At 32.7% G+C, this 8,228-nt stretch overlaps 1 pseudogene; it reads right to left on the bottom strand.

The window, feature by feature from the left end:
• Positions 1-2,321: 2,321 nt before the first annotated feature.
• Positions 2,322-2,440, bottom strand: LOC120609905 (uncharacterized; annotated as a pseudogene).
• Positions 2,441-8,228: the final 5,788 nt, after the last annotated feature.

Raw genomic sequence — 8,228 nt, 5'->3', positions numbered from 1 at the left:
TATTGAGAATTTTGATTTACCATGGAAATGAGGTAGCTTGCCTCTTCGTCTATTATTTTTCCAAATTTGTTTTTACCCCGAATCCTTAAAGGATTGAATTTTTGAAACCCAAGAGCATATCACTGACTTTCTTGATTTTCATATTCTGCTGTGTTCTTATTTATTTGAGGAAGAGAAGTATACTCTAGATCCTGCTGAAATACCATAGAATAATGTCAAGAATGAGGGATAAAATAAGCATACCAAAATGCCTCAAATTTTCCTCTCATCATATGATGATATAAAATAACATTAGAGATCTCAAGAGGATTGTTAAGATTTAAATAATCTAAAAAATTCCTTTTACTAGAATAAATTCTAGAAGAAAATTTACTAAGATATGGTAAAGACTTTCCACAGAAAATCCTACATTAATTAACTTTAATGGTAATTTATTAGACCATTCCCCTTCAAAGTAGAAAGAAGTCTTAGATGGTCACTGTCCTTGTTGCTATTAAAAATTGTTTAGAAATTTCTAGCTAATGCAATAGCAATAAAAATATAAATACTGAGAGCAGAAAAAGCAAATGTATCTTTACTTGAAAATGATATGACTGTATGTGGAAAACTAAAAAGACTATTAGAATACCAAAGAATTTGGTAAGAAGATAATGACAATATTTGGAAATAGTATAGGTGCATGTACTTAAAGACCATTTTATTTTATAGGTATGTATGATTTAAGAGAACCATACAGCCTTGGAGGCCATTCAAAATTGATAGCTTTAATATACTTGTATATAAATTCACTCATAGTTTATTATATTGTGAAACCCTTTAGTGCATCAATAGAATTCATTGTACAATAAAACAGAAACCAACAAACAAAAATAACTTTTTTTTGTCTTTTATATACTAATAGTGTTCAAACATTTGATGAATTCCTGTGCTTCCTGGACACTCCTAATTCTGTTTTCCTTGCGATTCATATTTGTTTTCTTCTACTCTTATTCTGTTTCTGGCCTGTCTACATTCACCCACTTTTAAAATATAGGCATTTCTAAGTTTCTTGCCTTGTTTTTCTTTTTCTATATTCACCATTGCTGCCATGAAGATCACTTCTAATTTCATTCAGTGTTATATACTCACAATTTCAAGCTTCCTTTCATCTTAATAGTATTCACATCCTCAACAAGACCTCTCCTGAGAATTCCAACCTTACACATACTACAGCCCTGGGATGTCCTCAATGCTCTGTGTGACATGCAACTCAAACTGTACGTGTATAGTACTGAATATTCATCCTCGTTTCTCTGGGAAAAAAATTAAACAAAATTTCACTGTATTTATTATCATGACTTCATTATTTCAGATAAGATCAGCATCTATCTCCTAATTATACAGGTTTGCATGATTCAAATTATTCTTGAATTTATCTCTTTCTTTATCCTCTTTATTCAGTCTCTTTGATATTGTTAAAATCACTCCCAGTCTGCAATTTCCACTGCCTGCCATCTTCATATTTCAGATCCTCTTTAACTCTCACATAAAATATTAAAAGTGTTTTTGTTGAGAGGTTTTCTATTACCAGTCATGGCCTCTAATCCATTCTGAACCTCACTGCCAGGTTTATCTTCCTACGCAGATACATAATTCCATCAGATATATTAAAAACAAAACAAACAAACAACAACAAAGTTCAATTGTATCCATCTCTCTCATACATTAGGATCTGAGCACCCTAACCTGGCAATTCATGTTTTAAAAATATATCCCCATTCATCTTATATCTCCCAACTCTTATTCTCATAGTTTAAGTTCTAGTCAAACTGAACTACTTGCTTGTCTCCGTACACAACCTATTTTTCCCCATCTCTGAGAAATGATTTGTAAGTCTCCTCAATCTTCATTTCCCTTCACCCTCACATGCTATAATTTATCCATTCTTTACTACAGCTTAAATACCGTCTGTTTGTCTAGCCAGAAGTAACCTCATCTTTTTCTAAGCTCCACTAGCATTTTAACTGTGGTATTTTTATAGCATTTATCTAATCCAGTTTATATTAAAGTTATTAATATATTCTATTTCTACTCTATATGAAACTCAACTTCTTGGAGCCAGAAACTGACTTAGGACTTTTGAACCTCTTACTTTCAACAAAGTACTTTTCATATAGTAGATATTGAATGTTTATTGTTAAATAAATGGTTTCTATAAAATTAACTGCTTTTGACTAATTTGGGCTAAATTACTATAAAACGGACTTTGGTAGATATTTCTTAAGCCTTAAGAATTTTGGATTTATTATTATTTTATTTATTTATTTATTTATTTATTTTTTCACCTACAGCACCCAGTCTTCCTAGGTGTTCTCTCATCCAAGTACTAACTAGGCCCGACCCTATTTAGCTTCCAAGATCAGATGGGATCAGGCGTGTTCAGGGTGGCATGGACGTAGATTAAGAATTTCGAATTTAAAGGAAACACTTTTTCCTACTTATTTAACAACTTTCGGCTGAGTTTTTTATTATCACTCAGTCTGGATTTCATCAGAACTATGATGTACTTTGAAAACTTTGGAAGTGAGATTTGTTTTTGTTTGTTTGTTTCCCTTATGGCCTTTTTCAGACTTGATTCTCAAAGTAGTTCAGCATCTAATGCTTTTAGAGCCAATATAACAAGGAGACAGAACCACTGAAGAAATATCCAACAATTTTTTCAACAGATCACACTCTTCTGCCTTGTTTTAGTCACATTCTTAAATGGGGTTCCTCTCCTTGTAACTCTGGGAGTGGAGAACTAAGAGAGAAGGCTACGTACATTCTATTCTCACACGTGGTGAAAGAGAGCCAGGATATCCAGTGATGAAAGGCCATGCAAAAATTATAAATTCAAGGTTGACAATTGATTCAAGAAAAGAGAACCAGATTCTTGATACAGACTTAGTAAAGAAACTTTTAAAATTATGCCAATTATAATAATTATTAACATTTTTAGCAGAACTCTACTCTCGCCAGGTACATTGACTGAATCTCATTTAATTTTAATAATAGCCCATAATATAAGTAATATTTTCATCACTTTACATTGGTGAAACTTGGAACTCAAAAAGGTCAAGCTATTCTTAACATTAAGTGCAGCAATTAAGTGTGTTTTGGAATCATACAAAATGGAATCTGAATAGTGACTGTGCTAATAACTATTTGAACTATTTACTCCCTTGTTTTCCTGATACTTAAAGAGATATTAATACCTATATTGAACATCTATGTGGTGAACAGAATTTAAGGTAGCCCTCGTGGTCTCTACCACCTGCTTTTTCTTCTCTTGTATAATCTCTTTTAGAGTGTGACTTACTGCTAACCAAAAAAAATATGGCAAAAGTGATGAGATGTCACATTACTTCATATAAGTCTCCATCCTCCTAGTAGACTTGCTTTAAAGTCTTGCTTTCCTTATGGGCTTGATAAAGAAAGCAGCCATACTTTAGGAGGACCACATAACAAAGAACAGTGGGTTGACAGTTCTTTGTGGAAGCTGAGGACCTCATTTTTACAACTGAAAGGACCGTAATTCAGCCAACAACCATATAAGCTTGGTAGGAAAATGATCATCTCAAATGGAACCATAGTCCTTGCTGACACCTTGATTGCAGACTTGTGAGTTACTGAAGCAGAGGACCCAGTTAAGTTGTGCTCAGGCTATAAACCCATAGAAATTGTGAGATAATAAATTTATTTTGTTTTAAACTGTAAAGTTTGTGGTAATTATTATGCAAAAATATATAACTGATACAGATTTTAATGCCTGGAAGTGGATGCTTTTGTTAAACATCTAAAAATGAGAGCAGTTTTGGAATTGGCAGTAGGCAGAGGCTAAAACAATTTTGAGGAGCATGATAAAACCTAAATTACCTAAAACAACTGTTAGAAGAAATATGGACTTGGGAGATACTGCCAGTGAGGACTCAAAAGGAAGGGAGGAACATATTTTTTGAACATATTTTGTTATATAGTGACAGGAAACATAGTAAAATGATCTCCTGAAGCCATATGGGAAGCAGAGCTTAAGTACTGAACCTGTTATATAGCTAAGGAGATTTCTAAGCAAGGTGCTGAAAATGCCACCCTGATTGTCTCTTGCTATTTATAATAAAATGTGAAAAGAGAGAGGTTGAGGGAAAACTATTAAACGAAAAGAACTCAGGGTGTGATGGTTAGAAAACTCTCAGTCTCTCAACATGGCAAAAGCTATTAAAATTAAGAAATTGCTTTTGAAAATGTGGCATAGGTAAAAAGGGTATGTCTATAACACTTTTTGCTAAAACCACAAAAATATCAACGAGTCACTATATTCAGTCACACAGAGGTCCTTTCAAGAGATTAAGCATGTTTCAAAGCATAAGGTCTCTAGGAACCATGGGTATTGCCCTTCGGTCATTTCAAAAGGCACTAAAGATGGAGATGGGATTATCAGGGAAAAAATGTGGATGTGGCCTTTGGTGCAACGAAGTGAAAACAGAAGCACATCGCAGATCTCCAGAGTTCTTGAGAAAACTATTTCAGCAGAGACACTGCTGTACTGGACAGAAAATGACAGTGTACAAAAAGGCAGGACCCTGTTGGACTCTAAAAATGCTATTGGTGCAAAGCAGGTTGATAAAACTATTCAGCTGCAAACGTGTACAAACCATATTTTATAGTTATTCTATTACAGACTTTGAGTAAAACAGAAGTAGCTTTCAGAATGTTTATTTAACAAAGGTTTGAAAAAATTAAGTGTAATTTTTTCCATTGACAGAATTCACTGGAAGAACTTGTGATAGGGACTGTGTCATCTATCTTCTTGTTTGCAGAGATCGTCATATCTTTCTGATATGTTCGAGTGTTCTCAGAACTTTCCAAGAGGGATGATTTCGTGGCTATATAGAAAGGCATATAGAAAGTGGAGAAAATGATAATTGAGTGGACTTTTGTGAATGATAGCTATTATAAAGAATTTTTGAAAAGGCTGATTTTGTAAAATGTTTAATAATAGAATTTTTTTTTTTCTGCAGAAATCTCCCCAGTGCAAGAGATCTGTTATAATGAGCACAATGACAATGTAATTTACACATGTGATTGGTAAGTCAAAGCCAGGAAGCTTTCTGAGACAAGATGAGACCAACTACCATAGCTATTACTGAAACTGTTTTCTGGGTTAGGGTAAGTTCCTCTTACCATGGTGAGTACTATTTTTGAGGTGGCTGTGCAGTTTATTAGATTTTTATTGGTTTGGATGAATTAATATTTAATAATTTCTATGTACTAGTATCATTAGCTGACATATTAATTAAATCATCCTTATATAAAAATCATCAATATCTTCTTTTTAAATTTATTGATGTGACATTTGTTAATAAAATTATATAGGTTTCAAATGTACAATCCAATAATACATCATCTATATATTCTATTGTCTGTTCAACACCCAAAGTCAAATTCTTCTTATCACATTCAAGATCACGTATTTAAAAATCCTTAAGATTTTACACAATGTGGTGACTGCCTATATTGTTATTTTTTACTGACTGTGTTCCAAGTTCATTTTTCGTTTTGTTTTTGTTTGTTCATTTGTTTGCTGTTTGGTTTCTCCAAATGATAAGTTTCCTTTCTCAGGCAATACAGTTTTCTCTGACTCACATGCTCTGATTTATCCTCCTTCCTGAAACACACACACACTCATGGGATTTCTAAAAAAGCAATTCCTAGTCTTCATTTAGAAACTTCTTTAATTCTCAACCTAAATTTAGTAGACTTCTTAAAATTTCTCACAACAAATAATGTTTTCCCTTCATTGCACTTATTAAATTTCACCATTATTTATTTGTAAGATTCTTTCTTTTCTGACATCCTTCTTAGACTGTAATTTCCATGAACATAAGGATTTTTGTCTGTTCTGTTTATCATGGTTAATCTGTGTAGAGCACTATAAAAGGAATATACAAAGTACGCAATCAATATTTGAGAATGAATTAAAAATCAAATTGTTAATAGATATTTTGTTCAACTATATATACATATGTATACATATATACTCATATTAATATAATATCTCCATTAGTATTCTTTCTTCCCTTTTTTGTTAGGAAACCTGATATCTTTGGAATTTATTAGAAATTTTAAATTTCCGTTTATGTGATTATATTTTGCCAATTTCCAGTCAGCCATTTCTTCTTTCAGCCATCAGAAACCTTAATATCTCAAAGAGAGCAATAATGTAGCAAAGTAGGCATACACCCCAAAACAGAAAGCACTGTCTTGAATAATATTAGAACAAATAAAATAATTTTGATTAAAATTCTGAAAGAGATTTTCCTTTGTACATAACTCCAATATGTATGTAAGTATAATTCTTGCTCAGATTTCTCATCCTATTTCAATTAGATTCTCTTTACAATCAGCCTGGCTAAAATTGGGAGCCTAGAGGAAACATTAGCTTGCTGCTGCTCACATGTTATCAGTTTAAGTTCTTACCTGTTATCTTCCTGGCATAAATGATCTCTACATAGTTTCCTATTATTTGCATAGCCCAGAGGAGAACATGCCTACATTGCCCTATATGTTGCCTGTACAAAGGTTCATTGTTGAGAGAGAGGAACTTGAATCATTTAAGATTTTATCTATATACCCTGTTTCCTGACAAAATGTCCCCAATACTATTGGCTTCTACTTTTCTGGTGGTGTTTCTGTTTTTTTAAAGCTATCTAAGTATAAAAATATCTACCAACATAATTCGAGAGAAGCCAGGAAGAATGGGTTCTGGGTCTTCACACTGAACTCATTAATTTACTTAAATGAAAAGATCCCCACTCTTTTTCTAAGTTTTAATGTGTTTATCTGCAAAATGAGTATAATACATATTTGCCTAAAGCTGCAGAACTAAGCCAGGTTATGTCATATGGAGACTCTAAGCTCTAGAGTCTCCCATTCCAGCCTGAGGAAAGATAGTATATCAAAATAGATCAACTGCTTAAATCATAGAGCACAAGTCTTGCCTACTTATAGTACATAAAATTAAGTTCAAACTGAAATTACAAAACAGAAATTCTCGTTTAAAGAAATTTAAGTTAAAAGTCACTGTAGGTTTCTCCTCTTTGAAAAATTTTCATCTTTCCCTCAGCCTGTCTATTATGGTCATGTTGTTCTACTTAATATTGATAAAATAATAATAATAATCAATAATAATGATGGAAATAATTTTTTAAATTTTAAAAATTTACATATTTAATTTTCAGACTTTTGATCCACTTTTTATCTCTCAAAGTATGCATTCTCATGCATAAATAATACATTTTAAAAAGTTACTTTTCAATCATTTTACATTCTACTTTTAGCAGGGTCTCAAAAGTCTGTGAAATAAAGTCCATAAAGCAAGAGAAAAGTTTCCAGCGTCTTTGCACCTCTGGGTGAATAGATTTGACTCACGCAGGCAGCAATTCTAAGAGTTATTGTGTGATAGCTGGTAGCTGCTTAAAATGCTCCGAGTTGATGACTTTATCCATTCTCCAACAGAGAATAGATGCAGACGTTGGCAAAAAAGAAGCCAGATTGTAAAGGATCTCTAAGAGGTCATAACTGCCCAGGTCTTTGGTTCTGGCAGCATACTGGGGAGCCAGAAGAGTGCTAGAAGTCAGGTTCCCAAGGTTCTTGTTCTGTCTGTATCAGAAGCTATGCAGCTTTGGGGCTTATACAAAATAGGCATTTCTAATAGATGACATCTAAAGCCCATGCCAGCAAAGCTGTTCAATGATTGAGACATTAAACATCTGCCTTTGTTACTTAGACTTGGCTTTCCATATATTGTTGATCTCCAGAATCTTATGATGTTTTTGCTAAATTATTAGTTGCCGGTATCCATCATTAAAAATGGGTCTGTGGCAGGGCCTTGGAATCTGTATTTTTAAAAAACCAACTTTTTTCAGAAGCCAGCACAGATAAAATGTACTTGGCAGAGACCTGAAACACCTGCCTATCTGGTGCCTCAGAGACTCTTATTATTATTTTTAAATTTTTTTAATTCTAAAATTAATACATAAAATGATAGAAAACTTAGAAGATAAAATAAGGAAAAATCCCAAATTATTCACAACATCAGAGTTTAATATAACTACTATTAACATTATTATTGATTTTTAAATTTCTGCTAAATACATGCCCTATTACATAAAGGATATATTATCCATATAGTATTATAAAAATAAGATTGT

This window comes from Pteropus medius, unplaced genomic scaffold (assembly GCF_902729225.1).
Source record: "Pteropus medius unplaced genomic scaffold, Ma_sr-lr_union100, whole genome shotgun sequence".
NCBI lineage: Eukaryota > Metazoa > Chordata > Mammalia > Chiroptera > Pteropodidae > Pteropus > Pteropus medius.
Note: the sequence above shows the minus strand (reverse complement) of the source record. Positions and strands in the feature narration are given on the sequence as shown.